The sequence below is a fragment of the Ceratosolen solmsi genome, unplaced genomic scaffold (genome assembly GCF_000503995.2).
Source record: "Ceratosolen solmsi marchali unplaced genomic scaffold, CerSol_1.0 scaffold30, whole genome shotgun sequence".
NCBI lineage: Eukaryota > Metazoa > Arthropoda > Insecta > Hymenoptera > Agaonidae > Ceratosolen > Ceratosolen solmsi.
In genome coordinates, this window is record NW_011948421.1 from 9,319,865 (window position 1) to 9,336,333 (window position 16,469).

Genomic DNA, 16,469 nt, shown 5'->3' on the forward strand with positions numbered 1-16,469 from the left:
AATTGTTAGTATCATGAGCTTATATCAAAATTTATATCCACTACAGTGATCGATATTATTACATAAAAATGTAATAATTAAAATAGTATTTTATATTATAACAATTATAAAAGGAAATTAAAGAATCGAAAAGGAATAAAATAGAATGTCGTCTATTGATGTTTTGAAAATATTAAGATCGTATATGAAAAAAATTTAAGAAATATATTTAAAGGCTAAGGATAGCAAAACTAGAGTGTGTACTTTTATGAAGTTTCTTTTAGTATAGAAACTAATAAATATATCTGCATAAATACAGCAAGCATACATGAATTTTAATGCTTCGATGATACATACATAATAATTTGATGATGTAGAAATCGTGATACTACAAATAATTTAAGAATCTTAAAATATATTATAAAATTTATGATAGATTTGTTAGAATATTATTAATAATTTATATTGATAATTATCAAAAAAGTTATAAAGTATTATTCAACTATTTAAAAGTTATTTCTATTATTATATGATATGTAAGATTGTTGTACCCTAATATATTTATAATTGCAATATTTTATGATATTATAGTTGCGAATTTTGTATTTAAATTTATTTTGAATTTTATATTATAATATTCTAACATTTCTCAAAAATTAAAATATTGAGTACAATCACCTTATTTTAAATATATATTATTTCAAAGATTACAAATAAAGTTTTTGGAAATTTAAAAATAATTTAATATACTTTCTCAGTGATAATGATTAATTTTTATTATTATATTAATTGTTTAAAAAAATAAAAATAATACACATAAGAATTAAGAAAATTTGTAAAACATATTGAAGGATATTAATGGGTATATAATTTCCATAAATTATCAAATTTATAACAAAAAATTTCACATGCTATTACTCATTTTTTTCGGATAAATCAAATAAATAAATACATCTTAATACATTTTTAAAATATTAATAAAATATATTTTATTTTATACCATTGTATTTCATAACAATGAGACCTAAAATAAATATTGTTTTCAACAGAAGTACTAAAATTAGTTATTCAATACAGTGATTTTCGTTCACTTATCTCGCGACCTCTTGTCGCTCGTCGCTCTTAAAATACTCGAGACATCGTTACAGTAAAATCTCATACTGCGTTACTTCTTCGGAAACGAATGAAAATATTTCGAGCTTATGCGATGCTGCGCTGTATGGTAAGAACTGATAAGAACTACCTCTAACATGATCCATAGGATAAATGACAATTTTAATCTAATAACAATTGTTTTTTTTTATTTTAATTTTCAATCTCAATTATGTTATTGTGTCATTAGTTTTACATTCATTTTATATTAATATAACTCTTATAAAGTTTTATTATTTTTTTTTTATTATCACCAACGCACGATTTTTGTTATCACATTTTTTTACTGCTTTTTCTTTTAGTTTGCACATAATTACAATATAAAAATATTTTGTAAAATGTTCCATTATTATTCATTATTTTAAGTAATAAAAGAATAAAAATTTATATGAACTCAAATGAATTTATTACATTACATAATATAGCATGAAAATAAATAAAATATATTAACATATATTAATGTTTTAAATTTATTATAATATATTGAAATGGATAATATAAATTTGATATGATATTCAAAATTTATAATAGCTTCAAATTAATTTTGATGATACTATTATATTTCAATTAGAATCAAATTAAAATGAAAATTTAATCGAATGAAGACTAAATTTCGAAATATTCGCATTTGGAAATAAAATAATGAAAAGAGGTTTTCATTTAAAATATCAAGAAAAACTCAGACTTGTTTCAAATGAAACTCAATTTCTAAATTATAAATAAAAGTTATTGCGCATCTGTAACTTTTTCAGTTATGTAACATTCCCTTTTCAGCTTTCTGTAATAGAGCAAAGCATCGACTGTTTGCTTGGCAACAAAAAGGTTGCAGTGGCTTCATAGTCTGTTTGAGTCTCATGGGTTCGCTTATACTTCTGACGTCATATCCTGCGGAGCGACCGGATGTCCGGTTTCGCTTAGTCGCAAACTCCCTACTATATGTGATAAGAGAATCTACATTTATATTGAACAACATAAAAGAATGATATTTTGTAAGAAAACATTTTTCGAATATTTTTTTAAATATTACTTTAGTATTTTGTTATTAAAGATTTATTTTGAAAGTATACATCAATTTTAATAATGAAGTAAAAATATGAAAATGTGAAAATAGTTGAACAGAACTATAAAATCAAAATCAATAACATTATATTCAATACAATTAATAATTATAAAAAACAGTTAAATACATTCATTCTTAGGTAATTCATGTCAACAATTTTATTTAATAAATTATAAATAAATTTTCATATAATAAATATGCGAATATACATGATAAATCAAATTAATATAGCTACACCAAAATATATAAATTCATTTTTAAAATTTTTAAGTTTTAAAACATTATAAAAGCGCTAAAGTTAAACTATAAAGAAAATAAAAGTTTGTTATAATATTACTAATGATTTATTTGACGATTTACTGATAAATAATATTATAATATTTATGTTATAAAAACAAACAACCCACAATAAATATTGATAGTGTTTAAATTGGTCAAAATTTAAAAGAACGTATATAATAAATAACATCTTCCATTGTTATAATATTCTAAATATAAAATACAGAAAAATAAAAAAAGTATATTTAACCCTTTCTAAGTAATTTTTTTATTAATATAGACTTTGAATTAGATTTGAATTAATCTGCTAAAACTTGTATTTATAAAGTATTTTTAGAATATCATTACATAGAAATTAGAATCATACCTACGTTTTTTTTAATAATAATGAGTAAATAGCTTTAAATATTTTATAATAATTAGTGAACAATAATTTGTATATAGCATGATTTTTCCTTTTTATAAAAAATTGTATGTATGAATATATATATATATATATTATCGTATTAGACAATTTATATATAAATCTATAAACAAAGAAAAGTTTTTAATATATCGGCTTATATTTTATTTCCTTATAGCTAATATTATCAATAATATAATTATTTTAATTCGAAGACTTCAATTAAAAGTATGAAACAATCTGCACTAATAATATTTTTAATAAAGTTACTAAAAAAAATACACAGCTATAAATTTATAATTCTATATGTAAGATTTTAAACTACTGTTTGCTAATAATAAGCACATTAAAAGAATTTTGTTCTAAATACTATTTAAAATATTTATTTATTCTAAAACTTAATGTATTGACAAATTATTTACTAAAAATACTGATTTAATTAATGTTATATACAAAAACTTTCAAAAAAAATGATTAGACAATCCTTTTTATTGTATGTAGTCGTATTTATCAAAGATAAATATACAATTATGTTAAATAAGGGAAGGTAATACAATCTATTCTTTTTAATAACTACGAAAGCAGAACTTTTTCCAAAATTTGTATAACTATACACGAAATTAAATTAATTTGTTTTTGTGAATAAACTTATTTATTTTTATTTATATCTTGTAAGAGTTTTTCTATATAATTAAAAATTAAAAATATTTTAAATCTGTTATTTTATTAATATTAAATTTTTACAATTAACTATTTTCTTTAAAGTTTATATTAATGATAAAATCAAAATTACAACAAACTTATAGTGTGTTTATAATTTTTCATAAAAATAAGTTTTTTGTCAGTATATAAAATTAAAATAAAAATAATTTAACTTAATAAATATTTTAAAAATTATCACTGAAAACAATATCATAACATTTTGCTAAATATTAAGACGTCTTACACAATAAAATAAAAGAAAAAACCTACGAATTCCATGTTCAGCTATTCTTAAACACTGCTGTAATAATTTTTAAGATTTTACGGTAAATATTATGTAGAAGGTCACACGACTTGAAATATTTGTTCTATTATTATTTTATAAAGATCTTTGTATTATGGAAGGTTCTGAATTTATAGACCAGTTTTAGTTCTTGAAATAATTTTAAATGAGTTATATTGCGTGAAACGAAGTGAACACATAAAAGTTAAAGTTAGTACTAATATTTAATATAATTTTTATAAATATATTATATTATAAAATGACGCAGCATATTTGTAATAAAAAAATTGATTCTACAATCTATAAATTGACTTACTTTTTTAATAGAATTTAGAATTATTTAGTTTAAGTGTTTATAGTAATAAAACTTTAAAAAATTATTTATATGTAATATAGATAAAATTTATAGAAGCGCTTATATTGGATGCCATCATTTTATTGAAATTATTGTAATATATTTATGATCTATTGAAAATCAAAATAAATAAATATAATTCTTAATTACTTTATATAATTATAAACTCTGTTCTTTTAAAAATAAAATAAAATATTGAATGAAAATAAAATACAGATGAAGAAAAATGTATTAAAAAGACAAAAAAAAATCTACTATAATGACAAAGATACTAAAAACGTAGTTCAAGCCAAGTAGTTCGGCAGTAAAGTCACAGATGGCAACAGCTCGTAGAATCATGGATCATTTATCATTTAATACATTTTTGTAATATACAAAAAGTCAATTATGTAATTTTCTTATATACTCAAAGTATATTATTTGTTATTACATTTACAAATAATTACTAATAATATTTTTATGATTTTTCGAAACTAAGTAATTTTGTATTAAGTAATTGATAATAAATATTCTCAATTGCACAAAAATATTAGTTTTAAAAGTATTGTTTTAAATAATTTTATTGGAATTTATGTTTTCACAGTAAAATATTCTTTTAAATGATATATATTTACTTTAAATTATATAATATTTATATCGAAAACGATATATAAGAAATTTTGTAATTTAACATAAATTATTTGAACTTCTAATGCAACATATAATAGAATACTACTACTACTATTTTTCATGATTGTACCTAGAACATTTCGTTTTTCTATATAATAGTTGGATAAATAGTATATGCAGACTGGAAGTAATAACAGGCGCAACGATTTTAAAGTAATTTAATAGCACGTTCTTATTAACGGATATCATTTTACTTAACACATAAGCAAAGGGTGGTCTCTTCCTGTCTTTATTAAATGTCATTTCTGGGAAATGAAAATGCCTATGCTTAAACTATTTATTAAAATATACATGTGTTCATTATAAATATTTATATTTTAGTAAAATCCAGCAATGTATATAAATACCTGTTTATTAAAAATATGAAATCTATTAAAATTATATTAATAATTAATATATATGTTTTAAATAATATATATATATATCTATATCTTTTTACCTATTATAAGTGTAGTATTAAAACCATAATTATAAGTACATATGCATAATAAAATTATTATGTTCAAAATTATGATAATTTAAATTGTTAATTATAAACTTTATTAGAATAATTAAATAATTTTAAATCATAATCAAAATAGTAAAAATTTAATAAAATTATTTATTGAATTGATTTAGTAATTTATTTAAGCTATGTCTATTTTAATCAGTTTAATGTATATTATTATAGATTTGATACATATCTTTAATGTTACAAATTATTTAGTAATAAATTGTATGTTATTTTAAAGCAACTATGTTATCTTTCAAGAAACAATAATTATAATATGATTATATAAACTAAATGATTTTCATTTGTATTTTTAAAACATAAAATAAAAAATAATTGAACTATCATATAAGTATATTAATAAACTTTTTATTATTTTTAGAGAATGAGAAAAATGTCTAATTGTACTCATAATAATTATCCATAGATGAATAAAATTAATTATGTAAAGTATTCATTGTTTATCTGTATATTTAATAATTATTTTGCCCTGAAACTGAAAATTTATTACAAATTTACAAAAAATTTTTTTATATTTTTTTTATTTTTTCAACTTTTTTTATTTGGTAGTATTTAACTCGTATGTAAACTGAAGATGCATATTTCAAATGTCTTCAAGTATTTAGCATTAAGTTAACAAAAATTCTGCTTTCCCAACTTTTAACAAATACAATATGAAAAATGAAACAAGTTTAAATATACTAATAAAACTTTAGTCGTTGAATAGTTACAGTTCCATATCATACCACAGTGCATAATTATATAACGCACTAAGTACGACTTGAGGAGCTGCAAGTATATGCATACACTCAAGCCAATAGCTTTACTCTTGCATTGGCGTTAAAAGTCGCTCTCTATTCCTGATATACATTCAGCGAAACAATCATGAATGCGCACTACACGACATTTCCTTATGGAGCTCATAAAACATGACTTGGCAGTTTGTTATAAGGCTTAGCTGCCTGGCCTCCTTGGTATTGCTGCTACTATTGATGTTGCCTTCTTCGTTACTGCCTTGTGCACGTACCTCGCGTCCTTACCTTGCAGTTAAAATTCTCTGTTGAGACCTGCCGTCCCGTCCAATGAACTTTGCAATGTACTCCTAACACGCTCGTATTCTCGCCTTTTTTCTTAAGTACTTCACAAAAGCTCGAATAACGAAACAGTTAGAAGCTTGTTCTCCTGGAAATCGATGTGTTTTTAAATTTTAATGTTAATAAATTTTTGGTTTGTAGGCAAAAAGTAAAAAAAATTTAATTCAAACAAATAATGAAAATTAATTCTTTATGAAACTAAATTATTACATGTGGAAATTAAATTGTCTAACACACGCATTCAAGCTTTTATTCTATATAAATAACATTTTTTTAATTTTAATATTGTAAATAACGAACAACTTTTACTATTTTGGTATATATCTATTCAATAAAATTAGTTACTTAAAATTGACCATTAAAAATTATATAATTATTTTTCGAAATTGTGACGTAAAAATTTTTCTTTATTTATAAAAATTTTTTCTATATTTCTCTATTTATAATATTAACACTCTTATATTGATTTAAAAATTAATTTAATAATATAATTATACATTCCATAGAAGACTTAATTATAAATATTCTACTTTATGTAAGAAGATCACTTCGATTATTTACAATTTATGTTTAATACATAAGTATAGTATTTTAAATAAAACATGTATTTTTACAACTTATTAAATTGTTACATTGTATGTATACTTATTATATTATATTTTATTTAAATTATGCAGTGAAAATATATAAATAGAAAAATAAATAAAGATACAATTTTTTTTAATAAAATACTTAACGATTCTAACAATTAACTTAAAAATTATTTATTTTCAATTCAACTTCGTACCATAAATTAATAAAAATAACAAGTGCCATTAATAAATACTAGCCACTTTAATATTCATTATTATATAATGTTATTACATTATTTAGAATGTATTAATATCCAATAAATCTTGGGCGTAAGAAAGTAAACTCATTCTTAAAATCAATACAAAATAAATTAATATTTTTTATGAAAAAGATATATTTAATCAAATTAAAAAGCAGTTAAGATAATTATTGCAGAAATTGAATTCACTGAAATCAAAATATATTCAATGGAATTACAAATATACTTCAGTTTGATTTAATCTATAAAAGGTTTTTAATTTATAAAAATATTTTCTATACAAAGTAAAAAAATATTATTTCATCAGAAGAATTTCATAACGATATATACTAAATTATGTAAATTTTTTAATTACAAGACCAATGAAAGTAATAATGATATTCTTCGTGTAAAGAGATTGTTCATAAAAAATTTACTTCAACATTATTGTAATAACTATTTGGACTTAATTAATTAATTGATCTAATGGATAAAATTATTTTATAATATTATGCAAATAATATAGTTTTAATAAGTAATATAAAATTAGATACTTCCTTACAAACAGTATTTAGTGAAAAAATACAAAATCTGATTTAAAAAAGCTTCATTATTACATTCTGATTAAAATAGAAGCTTTAAGAATATAATTATATATATCTTGTATGCTTATTAATAACAAACAGTTAATAATATAAATATACTTATCAATGTAAATCTCTAACTTTTTATATAACAAAATTAATTGAATGCAATTATAATTATATAAATACTTTCGAATGTATTTGGAAAAATTTTAATAAAGAAAAATAGTTAAAAATTAATGGATATTATTTTTTATAAGATCTAAATCATTTGATTTAGTACAAGTATGTTATAAATTTTTCTACTAATTTTTATACAGATTAAATTAATAATGTACATATGCGTCAATCGCTATAATATTAATCATGCAAGTCTATCTTATAAAAAATATCAGAGAATTTAAGTCAAAGTCTGTGTAAACTTTTTAAATGTTTAAAAAATTATTTTTTTATAATATTATATATAATTTAATTATATGATCATAATAAATAGTTTTTAAAGAATCGATCGAAGTATCAATGCATTTAAATATCCAAGAAAACGTGCTTTAGTAAATATAAATTCATTTAAAAAAATTCGTGAGGAAAATTTTTTAAGATTATATTTCTAAAATATTTAAATTTTAATATTATATTATACGCCTAATATTAATTTCATAATTCAATGTAAATAATTGAAAATTTTTAAATTAAATTATAAATAATTATTCTCACATGAAATTATATAAATTTGTATTAATTATATAAGTTATGTAATTGAAGATAAAAACACTGTTAATCTATTACATTGCACGTTATTATTAGGAAATTCTTAAACAGTTGTCGATGTATAAATTTTAAAATTCAATCGTATTTTAATTTAATTTACGGTAAGTCATACAAATATACATATAATTCTATACATTGATATGTACATAATGACAAATACACAAGAAACTTAAATATAAATGTTTAATAAGTTAATATTTTCTGAAGCTAATCTCAAAATAATTCAATTATGTCTAGTATAAACAACAACTCATGCACCTCTGTAATTCGAAATAAAACAGCTTATCAAAATCTATACTATTAATTTTATTTTATATAATTCTATTATTTTTATTTCTAGTAAACACTTAATTAATTTTGACTTACTGTGCATTCAAATTTTGTATCAATGTCTAATTAGAGATTTATTTTACGGTATGTATTTATCGAATATTTAGTGTGAATGGTGAGTTTGAATTCGTACACAGAAGATTTAGTATACATCAAAATTAGTATACATGATTAATTGGTATACATGGAAAATGTGTGTGAACAACTACAGTGGGAGCTCTATGCATCACGATGTCTAACAAACACTTAAAAATGCGATTAATGACAAATCTTCTGCACTATTTTATACTGCATAAAGAGCATCTACAATTTTATGTAATATAACGATTCTTATTATATTTCTTTTAAAGACCTTCAATATTACATATTATAGTTTCTAATTTGATTTCAAATAACTTCAGACAACAACACATATCTTATTAATATATACTTAAAGAAACAAAATAAATATAAATTAGATATGAATATTAAATGAATATAAATATTTTAATTTGTCTTAATTTATACAATTAACATTTGTATTTTTATTTTATTATATAACTATTTTGTAATATAGTGTCAAAAAAATTACAATTAAAAATAATTTCTCCGTGTAATATATAATAATTATCAAGAAAAATATAAAAATTAAATTTTGTTATCATATCATAATATTCATAAATTAACAAATATTTCAATTTTATTTTAATTCGCAAAACTAGCAATTGAATAAATAAAAAAAATTTGAAATTTTTAATTCAATTAATTAACTTTTTATAAATAGATTAATTTTAATTCAATATGTTTATAGAATAACAAAAATGAAGTTAGTTTATGAAATAGTAGTTTATATTATTATTTTATATACTACCATATAAAAATTAATACAAAATATAATATTGATGAAATAAATTGTATAAAATAAATATTCTAATTTTCAGTCTTATTTCTTTTATTTATTGAATTTAATATAAAATTAAATTGTATCAAATACAGCATAAATTCAATTATTACATTATTATTATTATACATTATTATTCTTATACATTATTATTCATTTTTAATTTCATTTCTAAAAAGAACTGATTTTCATTACGCGATTTAAATAAAATTTTACACTTTGAAATGATTAATTAAAGGTGTACTAATTAATAATAACTAATAGTAAATAATAAGCAACTATAAATTTTCACATTTCGTAAAATGGAACTTAATATAGCTCTATATGTATTTCTATCAACCTATATGAATATTGAACTTTAAGCATTAAGATATTTATGGAATATTTATGTTCTAAAAAATAAACATGAAAATTTCAAAAGTTATGATTAAATTTTTTAGTTAAAAACGTCAGAAATCTCGAAATCGTGGTGCTTAAGCACTTTGAAAATAAGCAATTCAGTGTACTTGGTCATTCAAGGATAAGGTTTATAACACATCTAATCTTATCATTTATCACCGTTGCGGGTCTGATTAGAATTGTGTACATGAAATGACGTCACGGTGTCGTATCGTCGAAAACAGACGTAGACTACGTAGATAATAATAACGTATTAAGTACCACGGAGTGTCTTCCAATTGGTCAGTTGAGTAAAGGAGGAGCTACTGCTTTCTCTACCTCAATGACTAGATTTATCTCCGTGCCCTTGACTAATCTTTTGGCTCACGGCCTCTCCGAATTGAGATTGCCCTATCAACTATCAAACGTAACTATGTTTATTTTTATACTATTTATCTCATATAATACATATGACTTTATTTTTTTACTATTACATTTTGAATTAGATTGATGGTAGCGTGAACTTGTATACAATATATGTAATCTATACTTTGAACGAGTTTGATTATTGTCTATTGACATAATTTGATAATATAATTTTTCAAATAAATTTTACCTCAATAAATATTGTTATTACAATGAAGTAGGCTAATATTAAAACTTATAGAAATAAAAACAAAATTCATTATACATATTTTCTAAAATTTCTAAATAAATGCATAATAATCTAATAAACCATTAAATTATAAATTTAAATGTATTTAATTTTTTCTTATAACAAGTAAATAAATAATATAAATTATATTTAAAATAAGATTCTTATATATATTATATTAATATTTTTTTATAATTTATATATGATGTAAATACATGTTTATATAGCATATATATATATATATATATATATATATATATATATATATATATATATATTGACTTATATTCAGATCATTTGTAGATAAGAAACGACATTTATATTTTCTTCGCTTATGTCTAACAATTATTTATCATAATACTGGTCGAAATTAATATTTGATTAACAACTATATTAAAATAAAAAAAAAAATTAAAAAAAAATATAATAAATTAAAATTTATACAGTTTGTAAGATATTAGATTGATACATTTTTATTTACATTTAACTTTAATATTACAATATTTGTGTGTTTAATGTTAATTTAAAATATATACTTTTTATAACTATATATATATTCTTTTTTAAGATGTTGATAACAAAATTGGTCAATTATTTTACCGTAATTTTAAATATATATCTCTAGTAAATTAATAAAATAAATTCTATTAATGTATTTATATTTTTTTTCATAGCAGCTTTAATTTATGAATTTTCTCGTACATAATTAATTTTTTCGAATGATTTCTTTAAATAGTAAAGAAAGTGCTTCAAAACACTTTACTTAATTTATCAAAAGAACTTATAATCAAAATTTATTGATTTAAATCGAATAATTACTTTTAATGGACTTAGTGGGAAAATTCAAATAGATTTTTTTACTATATATTAAAATTTAATAAAAACAATAATCTTTTATATAAAGATTACGTTCGTCAATCTGTTTCGAGATTAATTATATTTTAACTATGTACTGTTTATATAGTATGATTTATTAAGAAAATTTTAATGATCTATTAAATAAAAAAATGTAATAAGAAATCTAAAATGATACAATCATCTTTTTACTATATTTATTCCTTTGATTATTATATTTATGTTTTTATGGTTTATTATTTATTCTGTATCATAATGCAATTTGAATTTATGAATAAGTATAAAATGCATAGTTCTATGATATTTTAATCCATCATTTTTATCAACAATTAATATTAAAAAATTTTTTTTGTAAATTTCAAAATGAAAAAATTTGAATTTCAAATTATTATACAAATTATATATATATACATTTTAGTATATTTTAGTATATATTTTTATAATATATTTATTTATAAATATTTGTAATATTGTAAATTTTAATATTATAAAATACATATATTTAAATATTATAATAATTTATTCATATCCTTTACTCTATATTTTGCCTACCTTACCTTTGCTTATTACCTTTGCTATATTTTTATTTTTGTAAATATTTATATTTTATTTTCAATTGTTATTCAATTATACGTTTCGAAATTTATATTATTATGAATTAATAAAATAATATAATTAGTAATAGATATTACTCAACTAACCCAATAATATAAATTATACAAATGTTTGACAAATTTAGAAAATTCAATAAATATATGTTTTTGTTAAAATGTTATTATTCTTAATATTTTAAATAAAATTATTTAAATAATCGAAAAATTAATAAATTATGTAAAATTATCGATGTTAACAATATTTACTTCTCTGAATGAAAATTAAATATTATTTTAAATAAAGTATTTGAAAATCTCTAAAATTATCGCTTTACTCATTGATAAGAATTTGAGTGAAAAGTGTTAGCATAGATAACAAACAAGAAAGAAAAATTTATGAAAGTTTAGCATGGTGAGATTACTAGTTGAAGGCGACATTGCGCTGCGCCTCGCTAAGATCGCAAAAGCTTGAGAAGGTGTGCATACATGAATGTATGCAGCAATGTTAAGCATATATATAAAGTAATCGGCTATCGCTCAACTGTCGGGCGATATACAGCTCTTATCTGAACTAGTTACAAGACAGTGGTTCTCAAACATAATAGAAAATGCATAACTCGTTTCATGCTATGTTTACAAGGGTTGTCCTTATTCTAGATAACTATTCAAACCATTTATAGGACTTTTTTTATTTGAAATGAAATTTATTATAATATATTTGTAAAACCAATACATTGATAATAGTTTTCATATGGACATACTAACAAAGCATTTAAAATAGATATGCCAGTACATAATCTAGGTTTAAATTCTAATATGTAATTAGAAAATATATTATTTTAATTTGTGAATTACTTATAATAAAATTTCTATTTTCATTGAATATATATATTGTCCATAAATCTGTTAGAACAATTTGCTGGAAATCGATAAATGGAATATAGTATATATGACAAAATGTTTAATATAATGTCTCTAGTTATTTTAATTGTTTTTTTATTCTCATTTATGTAAAAATACTATTTTCTATCATAAATAATTTATTCAAATAATCTGTGATTATGCATTAAACTGTTTATAATATCATAGACTATCTTTTTATAATATATATACATATATAGTTCTTATCATAATAAGATATTTAATACTTTGTTAAAAAAAAATCAAAATTATTATCGCTAAGAATAGCCGTTGTAATACAAATTTGCTTAGTAAAATGCGAAAAAATACAATTTTTTTATATTCAAATTATAGTTTAAAATAGTTTAAAAGTATTCCAAATTAATTGATATTTCTATTTATTAATCGCGTTTTATATTTTTATTATAGTATCTATTTGAAAAGCAGACATTAATTTGTATAAGAAATTTAATTTTAGAAATTATCGTAAAAAATGTTTTACTATAATTTATAATTGAAGCGATTGTTTTTATATAGATTTTGTGAATATTTCAATTCATATATATGATTTCATATAATATATATATATATTTCATTTTATATATTCATAACAATATCTTATTTTCTAATTTTATTTTCATTGTTATATTTATATGAATATATATATATATCAATATATTTTCGCTGTTTATAGATTACAAATTTGTCAAAAATAAAATTGAAAAAATTATTATTTGAAGGTACTTAATTTTTGTAAAACTTGAGCTCTTAATCTAAATATATTACGATTAATTGTCTAATTAATATATTAATTATATATTAATTATTTACACAACAAGTTTTTTAATTTGTAGTCACTAAAGAAATTTTATATAAAATTTTGTTTTCTAGTATTACTTAATTCATTCATATAATTTATTTATTTCGTTCTAATTATTATTATTATATTATCAATATATTCCTGAACACATCAGAAACATAATTTAAGATAGATACGTAATTTTGAAAATATTAATTTAGAGAATATTATTTGGTAACAAATATTAAAATATATAGTAATATTTTAAATAATAAATTAAAAATATTTCTATTAAAATATAAAGGTTCTCTGTTTATCATTTAATTGTTTATATATATATATATAAATTAAGATAAATTTAGTTGAAATAATAAAAATTAATAATAATTAATAATAAGTAAAAGAATAAAAATGTATCAAAATTAGATATTGATCTACTGTACATATATATATATATATATATAAAACTGGAGTGTTAAGTAATAATCTCAAATTTATATTTTAAAGATAAAAAAGTGTTGCAATAATAGTATTTAATATATGAAACAATTTAATATAAATAATAAGCTATGATTTTTACATGAAATATGATACTTTGATCTATAATTTTGCAAGTAGACTTTTGCAGCACTCTTCATAATATAATTAGAATAAGAAACGCGTAGAGTTCTAGAATGTATAAACATGTGGGCGCCATTCCTAATCGAACGACTGAGTGGCCCGTCGGCTACGTGGCCAAGATGGCGACAACACAATGCACAATGCCTGACAGACACGACACGTTGAGTACAAAACATACATGTAACGTTTCGGGAGCCACATTAGAACGCATCATAATTATACTACATTACTACTATTGCAAATAAACAATTTATTTGCAACATCGTATCGATTAATTTGGAAAATCTTTAAAAAAATTAAATACATACCATTGTTTGACGATATTACGTTAATAAATCGTTCATTACGATATACGGTATCGTTATTTGACATAATAAACATGGTGTTAGATAATCTCGAAACTTCTCTCTTCTCAACTTATAATAATATGACTATTTAATTATTCTGAATACACAGTATTTCGAAATTTTTCGTCTGTTATAAAATCACGATTTAATTTTCTGTTTTACTACCTTAACTTATTATATATACAAATTAAAATTCTGTATTTTCTTACACTTTTTTTCTGTACTGATTTACATTGATCGGATTTTTTTTTAGATTTATTTACATGTAATTTATTAATATGGTGTATTCTATATTGTAAATAAATTTTTATTTTTTAGTTTAAATTGTTCTATAATTATTTATATTTTATAACTATAACTATTCTATAACTATTCTATATATAATTTCGTGTTGTTTTTTATGATAATAAGAAAATATATATATATTCCATATTGTTAAAAAATTCTGAATTGCTTCGTACAAATACCATATTACTTGACAAAATGCAACATTCAATTACTGTATTTTATTAAATATTTTATTATATTATTGAATATTTCATTGAAATTTCATTGAATAAAAATTATATTAATTATTATAAAATCAGATTATTGATATAATTTCTATTGATATATTAAATTTTAATAGATTTATAAAATAAGATAATTGTAAAATTCAAGATTAAAAAGAAATATAATATTAGATATATTTTAAACTAAATAAAAGAAATTTATTCTGCTTTATTTAAAAACTTATTTTTAAAAATGCAACGTGACTGATACAAAAATGACAAAAATAATACCAGCTTAATTTCATTAGTCGAAGATATATCCATGAATTTTTAATGAAACTATTAATAACATTATTGATATTTATTATACGTCTTAGAACATTACAAGTAAATAAGTAATATAATTTCATTTTTATAAATAAAATGAAAACTTATCTTATATAACTATCTGAATTGAGTATTGTAGAATATATTTTTATGTTATTGCGTTGTAATTAAAATTAATTTAAATAATTTGTGTGTAATTAATGGTTTATTATAATTATATTTATACTAACTATCTATAACATTTAATGATAGTTTACTAGACAATATCTTTAGTATATTTTAAACAATTATCTAACAATATATTTTAATAAATATTTCTTAAAACTGAAACAATGAAACTAAAACATACTAAAACACTTTTTATCTAATATTTGCAAATCTTTATATTTTATTTACTTAAGTATTTCTTTTGGTATTGTCTTAAACAAGATTTACACTGTGCATTAATTTTAAAGATTTATTCTTTGTTTTAATTTAATCATAATATCAATTATAAATAAATTTCTTTCAGCAAAATAAAAACATATTATAAAAAAGATTTAAGAATTTTCTTTCTAAATAAAATTAATGTATTTTAAGTAATATGATATTATCAAAATTATATTATAATTAAAAAATAAGGTTAAATACTCCAGAACAAAATGAAATTTTATTTGTTTATAGC